We start from the raw sequence: 12,421 nt of genomic DNA, 5'->3' as shown, positions 1-12,421 counted from the left end.
ACACTCTCATACACATTTAATGTTTTGCTCTCAGAATACTCAACATAACTTTCAGATTATCAAAACTTTAACATTATGTAAAAACAAACAAGAAATTTGAAAGTCAAAAAATGAAGACAACAGATTAGCTTGTCTGTTCTCTCATGTGCTGGGTGAGTTAGTTGACCTGTTTAATGTTATGTTTGTCACTAGAGGTCATGGTTTGAAGCGTGCTGTAGAGTTAAATGATTATCACGTTTGAGGATCTTGAATAAATTATGCAAAGCGTCCAAATGTAATTAGTTTGTCCTTCACGCTCGCCTCCTCAGCTTTAATCGAGATCAGAGTCAGCAGTCAAACAGAATGAGTTTACAAGCTGTGTGTCTGATGCAGAAATGGCTCATGTTTGTGTTTATGACTCATTACTAGCTGTTTAATACTCAGTGTTAATGTGACAGTGAGTTCAGAGTGCAGTATGTGTTTCATATTCACGCTGCATTATCATCTGCTGACATTGCATCACCTCGCCTTTCAAAGTCATGTGAGTTCAGTTCATCTTTTGGATTGATATTATTTTGCCAAAAGCAGTCCCAAAATGTTAATTTCAACTTTCAACGTCACTATGCTCTGATGATAATAAATGTGACAGACAGCCAACTTGATTTGAAGAAAAACACACAAATCACATTATTTACCCAATTTGCATCTGTGAAGTGTCTGTCACCCGTTTTTCAGAATGAATCAGCATGCAGTCTGCAGTGAGATCAACTTGTGAAATGTCATAAAAGTCTGGAGATTGCACAATTTGGTGTGGTTATATTTGCTAGTTAAAGCCAATGTTAGACATTTTTACACTGACCTTATTATGGTTATGGATTATTCATTTTGTTTTAATTAAATTGTATGAAAACGATTGACATGGCACACCAAATGAGTTTTCTATTAAAATCTAATGATTTAAATGACAGTACTCTAAGATTAGGCTTAAAGTCCCCTAATTGTATCCCTTAAAACTGCTCTTTGATCATCAAAATCACATATTTAAATCTTTTTTTTTTAGTGAAAATAATTTTCTCATCCTTTAAATCAGCTTGAATGTAACTCTACCCCCCTTGCCTAATTTACTATACGCGGATCTATGAATACTGCCCCCCGCAGTCACACCAGCTAGAGCCCCCTGATCCACTAACTGAACTGTAGTAAACGCGATATATTGGCGAAACACGGATAATGACTAAAACTATGTTTTTACCAAGCGGCAACCTGCCGTTCTCCCTCTTGAAGCCAACACGGAAGTGACTAAAACTGCAATTCATCGACTGGCCGGTAGAGACTGGCTGCAAAAGGGAGTCAGTCCCATAGACCCCCCATGTTAAAATGACCAACTTCACAGCAGAAAAAAAAAATTTTACAGCCTGGTTCAAAAAGTGGTTTTGGTCTAGCTAATTTTGCCCTTCATGTCAACTGTGAGGAGAGTGTATTTTTTTAGAACTCATCTGTGTAATTTATATTAAGCCTTAAAGTTCTGCATAATTTAGGGCGTGGCCACTTGAGTGACAGGTGGATTGCCGCTGCTGTCACCACCATTGCGCTAGGTGGGCATGGTTTTAGCAACCAGCTCCACCCACGTCCCGCCTATTTGCCCATTTTCGATTATCCGGGAGTGACGTCCAGTGACGCGATTCCAAGATGGCGACGGCCGACTCCCGCCCACTAAGAGCTTCAGAAATGCTCTTCAGAAACCTACGGTGATGTCACGGACACTACATCCAGAGTTTTTACAGTCTATGGTTTTTACTAGCGGACAACTACAGTGGATACTGTAACATTTGTCGAAGTTACTTACTTGACGATGTTGTGCCCTCAAAAAAGGTCTGTTTCAAACCATATTTCTGCGACAGCCTTTGGGAAACTACAGTTTTAAGGAGAAAATACTCAGCAATGGTGTTGATTAATGGACTGGCACATGGTTTGTCTAAAAGCATATTAAAAACACCACATGGACAAATAAACAACATAAAAATCTTGATTTTTACTACAGGGGGACTTTAAGATGATGCATAACTTGACACCAGAAGCCTGTAAGCACACATGTAGTACTAGTTTAATCAGACATTTTTAGTCATTTGTCCTGTCATTGTGCTGCTTTGAGTTATAAACACTGAGTCATTTCATAGGCTGCTTGTTTTGCAGTACGCCATATGGACAGTTATATTTAGTTTTTTTGAGTACCACTCCTCACTGAAAGCGAGTTTTTGGCAGCAGTTCATAACCGTAAACAGTTTGTTTTTGACAAGCAAACGGCTGTAGAGAAATCTGCTGCAGACGAGGAGGCGCTGGGCCGTACACACAGCTCAACGGGCCGACGAGGATCCCGCGGCTCCTTTTACACTGATTTGTGGAGTATAATGATCCCCCTGTGGCTGCTGAGATGTTTGCTGCGGCGCTCCAGTGTTTATTGTTACTGCCGCTGGTTTATGGGCGAGTGTTAAGTGGACATTTGTGAACATAATGGTGAAATGTTTAAAGAGCTGGACGGACTCAACAGAAGCCTGCCGATATGGAGTTACTCACAACACCGCTATTAAAGGCACAAGTTAAGACAGAGAAAGAGCAGCAGTTTCTGCTTCAGGCCTCAGGTGGAGAGTAAAGCTGGAACAGGCTGATTACTGTTTGGACTTCACTTCTTATGTAACTGTAGAGGACTAAACACAACTACTATTTAAACAACTGTATTAGCCATACTCGCTAATGTTCACACTGAGAGACTCTTTTAGTTGTGAGGTTGTAAAACGTGTTTACGCACAGATTTGATCTTAGTGTGTGTGTGTGTGTGCTAAAATCCACACCAACGTTCAACATTCATATGTATAAAAACTTTGATATGAAAAAGTGCTTCGCACCACGTCAGGGCCTATAGGCAGATGTACACACTTTCAGTGTTTAACTTTAAAGGTAGGGTAGGCGATTTGAGAAAGGCTAGCAATAGCAAGCTAGCTTAGAAAACATAAGATCCCACACCCTCCCTGCATAATCATTCTCTAAATCCATGCCTCCTCCAAAACACATGAATGTGGACAGGCAGAGCAGAGGCTAACCAGCATCATGATGAAAGACGACTTTGATGAGGGTTGAATGCAGCGCTGTCAGATTACTTCATGTCTCATTCCCTGCTGAGAAATTATTACAGTACAAAGCACATAATATAAAAAGCAATAAAAAGCCTTTTAGCAATTCTTGGCACTGACCAAGGATTTGGATGTTAACTGGTGCTCTATTATATGTAATTGGGTCCCCGGTGCAACTACCAATCCAGAAAACGTGAAGAAGGACAACCCAGTAACTTTGTTTTGTTTTGGTAAGCTTTTTTCTGCAAGCATGTGTAAAAAAAAAACAAAATCTGAAAAAACGCTCAGATTTTGCTCTCCCCGTGATGTAGTAAGGGCATCTTATTATAATATTATATGGAAGAAAAATAATGACAAATGTCTTTGAAACAAAATAGAAATAATACATTGAATGCATCAACTAACAGCAGCTGGAAACTTGGAAAGTGAAATAAAATTAACCAAAAGTTGAATATTATTCAATGTATTTTGAAACAGATTGAATATTTCGGAAGTGAATTCTGGAATGTAATTATGAATTATTGAATTTTGAATTACAAAAACGTGTGTGAAATGTTTTGAACTGAAATATCCAGAGTTTATACAACTATGTATAATTTCAGTCCCTAAAATGCAAGCCCTGAAAATAGAAGGCATTAAAATGCAAGCACTGTTAATTCAATGCGTTGTTTTTTCAGTTAGTGCAATTCAACATGCTTTTTTGTTTCAAAGACATTTGTCATTATTTTTTTTCCCAATATTACATCCCCTTAATCTGCACGTTTCCACCCACACAGAGCTGCCTAGATTACTTACAAATTGTAATCCATTACTGATTCCAAATTACATGACAAAAATTGTAGTCAGTAACGTAATCCATTACATTACACATTTTGGGTAATGTAATCAGACTACTTTTTGATTACTTTTAGAATACTTTTTGACCTATCTTAAGAAAATATATTCCATTTGTTGTTATTAACAACATGAACTACATTAAACATTATATCACATCAAGATTCTTCAAACTAGTGTTTGTGAAGGAACTGCAGGGGGGTTATGAGTTTAATGAAAAGCTAATATTTAATTAAATCATAAAAAAATGTTAAATGAAAATAAATCATTTTAAAACATAAAAAACTTGAAAAAACATTTTTTTTATTTGTTTACCTGCATTAACCAATGTCAAAGATACAGTGAACATGCAAATATGATACCTAATTATTAAAATATTTATTTTAAAATCTAAGGGGTACTTCAAGTAAATATATCAGATGACTAGATGAAAAAAAACCCTAATAATAATATTTGGAATATTTGTCCATATTAATTTGTTAGAAAGACAAAAGCGTTCGAAAGACATAGAAATACATGGTTAAACAACCTAGAGTGATAATTCAAATAAAAAAAGGAGTATAATAGGTCTCCTTTATTTAAACGATTTTGATGGTGACTGTTATATGTTAATGACATTAATTAGGCGGCATTTACAAGCAGAGATCTGAAATAATTCAGCTGTGCACAATTTTAAGATTATTTGCAATTTATAAATTTACCATCTAAAAGCATACGGACGCTTTTTGTGCGTACGTTTGTTCTCTGATGATCCTAATGTCAAATGTAGGACGGTTTCTACAGAATAGAAATGAGCCTGTGACGAGTAAAATACAGGTTACTTCCTGAATTATGTTGAAATGTGTCAGTTTCAAGAAATCTGACGAGATGCATTTGTTGTATTCCACCTGGTTTCAAAGGAATTATTCATACAAAAATAACATCATATCATTCCAAACCTGTATGAAGATATTCTGAATAAAGACATATGTCTATGTTTAGTCAATGAAAGACTTTCCTTCAGGTTTAAGCATTAAGATTTTATTGATTTTGTCGGTTGTTTGTCTGAAGGAACACTGGCTTTCTGGAGGCAGCGCAGGTTCAAATGACTAACAATATGACACAAGTGGAACCCTGCTGCTGTTCTCAAGAGCTCTCAGGAGATCTCCGGCTCGCCTCCCACCTCACACTCTTCTGTCACCTACTCATTGAGTAAATAAATGCGCCGCCAGCACTGATCGAATATGTTTAGAAGAGCTGCCCGTGATAATGGCCTGTTTAGGTCTCCATGGAGACGAGGATCAGCATCCGTCGGCAGGACCGCATCTGCATCTGCATCCTTCATTATGTGATCGTCTTACAGCGACTGTACATACAGTGAGTTTGAGGGGAACTAAGAGCTTCTCCTGCCACAGGCGTGTTAGGATCACACACTATATGATGAAAAATCATACAGTAAAGTCATCAAGATTATGAAGCACATATGAAAGAATGAAAATTAAAACATGCCGAACAAATGGCCTAATATTTTACATTCTTCGTGTGTCATTTCTATGCTACTACACTGAAAAAAATGGTGCAATATTTAAAGGAGTGCTATTATGCTTTTTCACTTTGAACTTTGAATTTTAGTCAGTATGTGGTGTGTGTGTTTGGACATAAAAAATATCTACAAAGTTACAAATTTCAAAGTCCACTCCAAAAGGAGATATTTTGTTTTTTAAAAATCCCTTTTCAAGAATTACAACAAACGGCTCTTTTGGACTACAGCGTTTGTTTTCCAGATGTTATGATGTCACAACGCAGCCCATTAGAATATCATTAAAATAAATCCCGCCTACGGAAAGTAAATTTAATGTAGCCAGTTGATATTTTAATGTTTGATGATTATTTTCTACTTACTTGTTATAAGTTAAATCTGCAATACTCAAGTATATTCCACTCAGTCTCAGTTTATAACATTTACTCAATGAATGTAGCAGTGGTAAAAAAGCATGAAACACATCTTGAAAACAGTAAAAAATATTAACCTTATTAATTATTCATGCCCAAGTGCAATCTTTGTAAAAATAACAAACAATTCCAAGTAAAATATACGTATAAGTTCAAACTTTAAATTCTACAAGCTTAAATTGAGTACTAATATTGAATTTACTCTTTCTTTGTAATTCTTGCCCCAACAAAATTATTTAATGTAAAAATTACATTTGTTTTTATGTATTATTTACTTCAGCACAAAATCATTTTTTATCGGTGCATGCTGGAGCTGCTTCCAGGCAATTAAACTATGTCAAATAATTACATAAATTAGCACGATAATTTCATGTATCTGTAATCTCCAGGCTGAGGATAGGACCAAACACTACTGTAGCGTATTATTTACTCATCCTCCATGCATCCTAGGTGTATATGACTTCCTTCTTTCAGACAAATGCAATCAGAGTTATATTAAAAATTATCCTGGCACATTAAACCCGGCATAGATGGGTGTTTTTCTTTATCCGTCCAAAACAAGTGCAATAAAGTGCATCCATCCATAATAAAAAGTGCCTCACATGGCTCCCGGGGGTCTCCTGTAGTGAATCAATGCATTTTGTAAGAAAAATATCCATATTTAAAACATAATGCTTTGACAAGGGGGGTGTCGGTACTGAAACACCGTCTAAGCTGTTCGTCAATCACAACGCACTGGGATAGTTTACCAATCATAACACATTTAGTTTTTCGTAAGGCAGGCCTTCAACAAAACCTGGAACTAATCAAGCCATTTGTGCCAGGCTGGGGAGAAAGGTATTGTAATAATGTAAATTATGTGAAAAATAATGTGTTTTTTGAACCACCGAGCATGAGAGCATGTTTTAGTAAACTTGATTATCTTTATAGCACTTTATACAACAGACTGCTTTAGGGCATGCAGCTTTTCAGCACTAAACATGAAAAACAGCTCTCCAGTGTGCTGATGTTTTAACTGGCCTCTGACCTTGATGAACTGAAGGAAATGAACTGGAGAGGTTTGTGTGTCAAAGAAGGCGGAGCCACATAGCCACACCCATCTGTGATATCATCACCACAGACCAATGTAATTCTAAGGTGGAAAGTTTTGAAATGAATTCCAAACAAACTTTATGTTGTCCTAATCTTGTTTGAAATGACATCACAGCAGTTTGTTCATTCAGTTTTGTTTGAAGAGGACCTTTACATGCACACAGAAGATGCCCATACTGTGTGCAGTGTACATGAACATATGAAATACTGCCAAAGCAGCACAAGAACACATCCTGTGTGTGTGTGTGAGTGAGTGTGTGTTTCTCAGGTGTCTGGAACCGCATGATGCAACTCTTGCTTGTCAAATGAGAAGTGTTGAGTGTTGAGACAGTCCCAGCAGCGGTTTGCAGCGGTTCATTCATGATGAAACTGTGTTCATCGCTCACAGAAACATTCAGCAAATGTCAACCGAATGCAGCAATTTACATGAGAATGGCTTTACCTCATTCACGAACGAGGCCCGGCCGACCTCTGTCTGATAATGATGACAGATCCATTCTGCATGAGGACAGTAACTCGAGGTCAACGGGCCAGACGGGGGAACTGAAACTATGAGTTAATGGGTTTAAAGTTAATGTGCACTTGTCAGATATTGAGCGACTGCAGACACTAACGTCTCTGTAACTTAAATCTCTGTCTCTCATTATGAGCTGTGCGTAATGTACTGTACAACTGCATTGTGCAGTTTTATATACTGTTAATGGCTACACTAATACACTATGACAAGAAACGTTTGCTTTGTTCAGGAATCACACTGCGGTTTGGGGGATTTTTGGGAAGTTTTAGAGCTTAAGAAGGTATTTAGTCAGTCTAATGTTAGAGCACAGTAATAGATGTTTTGGAAACTTCAGGCTGTGCATTACAGTGGTTTTACCAGGATGGTTTTACAATTGATTTTAAAGGATGTTTACAAAAATGAACACAAAAAACATGGTTACTATCATGAGCATGGTAACCACAAATTATTTTTTAACCATAGTTTAATCATGGCAAGGAATTTGTTATTGTTTTTAATGATAAGTATTAATGTGTTGTTTGTAATGTACAATGTTGGCAAATGAGTTTCCATGGGTTCCAGGGATTAATACAGTGTCCTATCCTTTCCTAACCTAATCTAACTTAAAACTGTGGTTGTACAAATCAAGTTCAAATTCAATTTACTTATATAGCATGTATAAAAATAGCCACACAACTGACCAAAGTGCTGTACAGAGGTTCAAAAAAGATAGTAATAAAAACACCAAAAACCATGTTTACCACACAATAATAAAATCATGGTTCATTTTCATAAGGGTTAGACACAAAAGAGCAAGAAAAACAACTAGGAAACAGATACACGTCTGGGGGGGAAGATTTGTACAAATAACAATTTAAATTGAAATCAGATGTCCTTTTTTTCGTTGTGGTCACTATGAACTGTTGTTATTCAGGAACTGAAGAATTGAATGAAAAATCTTCAAATATTCTCTTTTTTTTCACACAGCTGCGATGGCTGAGATTTTGTTTTGTATGAACTATAATAAAAAACACTTTTACATTAATGCAGCACAGCCAAAAAAAAAAAAAAAAAAACTTTAAACGGACAGTTCACCCAAAAGTGAACATTTGCTGTTAATTTGCTCACCCTCAGGCCATCCAAGATGTAGGTGACTTTTTCTTCTTTATTAGAACAGTAAAGAAGATTTTAGCTGAAACCGTGCTCCTTGGTGAATAATATAATGCAGATCAGTGGCTGCACAACTTTCACAATAAAAACAAGCATATCAGGTGACACAAAACGAATCCCTGTGGCTCTGGACAATATATTGAGGTCTTACGAAGCAAAACAATAAGTCTGTGCAAGAAATTAAACATTATTCACAACATCAATACCTGTAGTCCAGAGCCTCCGGCAAACAATCTGGATTGATGTCCGGTTCACAAACAAATCATTTTTTGAATCAAATCTTTTTGTTGAACTAGTTGAATCATTTAATCAAATCAGACTGAAGCATCTGAAAAGGTTCACAGCTCTAAGTTACTTAATCAAAACTGAAAGTTGTATCTGATCCTGATGAATGAAGTGCTTTCCACCATTGCATGATTAAGTAAATTAACTATTAGTAAATGTAAATGTAGTCTGCTAAATGTAGTAAATAAAATTCATTTATACACAGGATCCGAAAAATTGTACATTTGTAAACTACACACTTGTAAATAACATATCTGTACAGTCATTTGAACAATTACATGTTTTTTTCTCTACATTTCTACTTCTGTATATATCTGTGGATTAATTATAGCAGTGCTTCTCAACTCCAGTCCTTGGGGTCCACTGCTCTGCACATTTTGTATGTCTCCCTCATTTACCACACCTGATTCAGATCATCAGCTCGTTAAGAGAAAGATTCATGAACTGAACTGAGTGTGTCAGATTCAGAATTAGACAAAATGTGCAGAGCAGTGGCCCCGAGGACTGGAGTTGAGAACCACTGATTTAATTTTCTTTTTTCATATATTAGTGTTATATTCCATCTCTACTGTGTTATTCCTATGTATGTCTATTATGTATGTTTGCACTATGTGTATACTTTCTTCTGCACTGGAAGCTTCTGTCGTCAAGTCAAATTCCATGTGTGTAAACATACTTGGTAATAAAGCTCTTTCTGACCTCTGAACTAGTGAATTGAACCAATTAATTGAAATGAACTGTCTAAACGAACCAGTTTGCAAAAAAAGAATTGTTTTTCTCATGGACGAGGCTGTGATTACAGGTAATGATGTTGCAAATAATGTTGAGTTTCTTGCACACACTGATTGTTTCACTTTATAAGACATCAATATATTGTCAGGAGCCATGGGTATTAATTTTGTGCACCTTGATATGTTTTTTATTCTCAAAAACATGCAGCCACTGACTTGCATTTTATTAATCAGCAAGGACCACAATTTCAGCTAAGAATCTTCTTTACTGTTCTACACAAGAAAAAAAGTCACATCTCGGATGGCCTGGGGGTGAGTAAATTAATAACAAATTTTCATTTTTGGATGAACTATCCCTTTAACAAACATTTGTGCTTTTAAATCCTCTCCCCACTGACTTCCATTGTAAGTGCATTACTGAGAGCATGATTTGTGTTTGTTTTCTATCTTAACCTCTTGATTACCAGGGAAATTTGTTTTGTGATTTTAATATTTTTTCATGTCATTTGGAGCATAAGAAAAAAATTGAAAAATAACATTTTTGAAAAATTATATATTTTATTCATATGCTACGTCCTCTGTAGAGGTCACCAGGACTTTAAAAGTCATATTTAAAAAAAAAAATAGTGGGCTTTTTGTTTTAATCACCAGTGTTGGGGGTAACGCATTACAAGTAACGTGAGTTACGTAATAATATTACTTTTTTCAAGTAACTAGTAAAGTAATGCATTACTTTTGAATTTCTAAGAAAATATCTGAGTTACTTTTTCAAATAAGTAACGCCAGTTATTTTTTCCCCATTTATTAATTGACAAGTCTCCTGTCGGGAAATTGTTTACTACATGATGTTACTGTATTCTAGACTAAATGTGAACATGCATTAATTCATCTCACTCACAAAAACAGATTCAGTATTTCTCAAAATTAATAAAAACAGTGAAATTCAAACTTAGAATATGATGCAACCCTGCAATAATTAAATGTTACATAAAACAATTATCCTTTATGTATTTAATCCAATTTTATTAACCAGTGTCTTTGCTGCTGACCTTCAATGATGCAATTCAGCCACACTAATAAGCAAAAATTACGTTAGATAAACTAACATTTGTGCTTCTTTTTTTTTTTTTTATAGCTGAAGAGTGATCTCCTGCAAAAATGTACTTTTCTTTCAGCCTGAGGTGAATTCATTTCCCTTTCGGTGTAAAAGGGCTTTTAGAATTGTTTTATAGTAAAAACAAAGAAGCAAGTCCTACCCAGATTTAAAAGGTAATGCAAAAATAACGTAACGCATTACTTTCCATAAAAAGTAACCAAGTAACATAATTAGTTCCTTTTTCAGGGAGTAACGCAAAATTGTAATGCATTACTTTTAAAAGTAACTTTCCCCAACACTGTTAATCACAAATCAAATTATATTTTTATACCAATTTTTATATAAAGATGATTCTCAACTATGTTGTGAAACATACAGAATATACAATTTTTCTTTAAGCAAAATGTGTGTAAAATGGCCATGAACGGGTTTCCCCATTATAAACAATGTATCTATAAATGGTATCTAATTTGCATATTAATATTTTTTGGGCAACATATTATGTAAAAATAAGTGTAATAATGGGAGTAATAATTGGCAAGATTCATAACAATATCTAACATTTCATAGCAATATTGAAATATAATTTCTTTCCCCTATTCACCTGTTGTGTCTCCCAAAATGTGTAATAAACACATGCTTTAAGTCCCGGTGTCCTCTACAGTGGACACTGATGTCCTGTTTCATAACAAAAAGTCATATTTTGATTTGAACCCCATAACATTTTCCTTGAATGTTGTTTTATGACAAACAATTTGAAAATTAGTCAGATTTAAATGAGCATTACAAAATATTACCATATTTCCATAAGGGTGTCAAATTTGACCACTAAATTAATGTCAGCCATTTTTAAAGGCCAAGGAGAGCGAGTGCTCATGGTGAAATTTCCAAACATTTGGTATCTCTGAAAATCCCTGAATGTGCTCTGTACAGGACATCCAGATTTAAAACTGTGACATGTAAGGTCTAAGAGGAATCGCTAAAAACTAATGTCCTCTACAGAGGACAAAACTCCATAGCTGGTAGTGAGGAGGTTAAGGCACCTGTGGAAGTGATTTTCAGTACTGGTCGACAGCATGAAGTCGTCCATAATACTGGAGCAGAGCATGTGTTGTAGCAGTGCTGTCAGAAGACGTCCGGCTGGACACGCTGAACTGATGTTTTTCTCTTGGACGTCACACTGTGTAATTACAAGCACATGAACGCAGCAGCTTCTCTTCCCGCACGGCGCACGCCGCCTGATGGATCTCCTCACAGCTTTGTAGGAACAGCAGTAATTGAATGACAGATCGATTTTACAGTCATTATGAACAGGATGGGTGAGGAACAGCCTTCCTGATTTGCAGCTTGTTTTATGCGTAGCCTGTGTGTTTGGTAACAGAGTAATGCAGCAGTCACTCACACGACAAACAAACCCACCGCCATTACCTGTCTGACGAAAATATGAGCTGTAAAACATTCATGCCCAATGATGTTTCTCCTCATGAATAACTGAAAACAAAAATACAAACATCAGAGGCTGTGAGGGCTTTAGATTGAACTCATCTGAGTGTATATTTGCAGTTATTTCTGCAGTGAAGATGAAAAACAAAGTAAAGATGAAGCTGGGGAAATACGCTTTAGAGATCTGGAAAGGTAAGATAGTAAAATATTTACACTGCTGGTTGTTCCTTTGGTA

Source organism: Labeo rohita, chromosome 20 (assembly GCF_022985175.1).
Source record: "Labeo rohita strain BAU-BD-2019 chromosome 20, IGBB_LRoh.1.0, whole genome shotgun sequence".
NCBI lineage: Eukaryota > Metazoa > Chordata > Actinopteri > Cypriniformes > Cyprinidae > Labeo > Labeo rohita.
The sequence above is the reverse complement of the archived record's forward strand: the minus strand, read 5'-3'. Positions refer to the sequence as shown.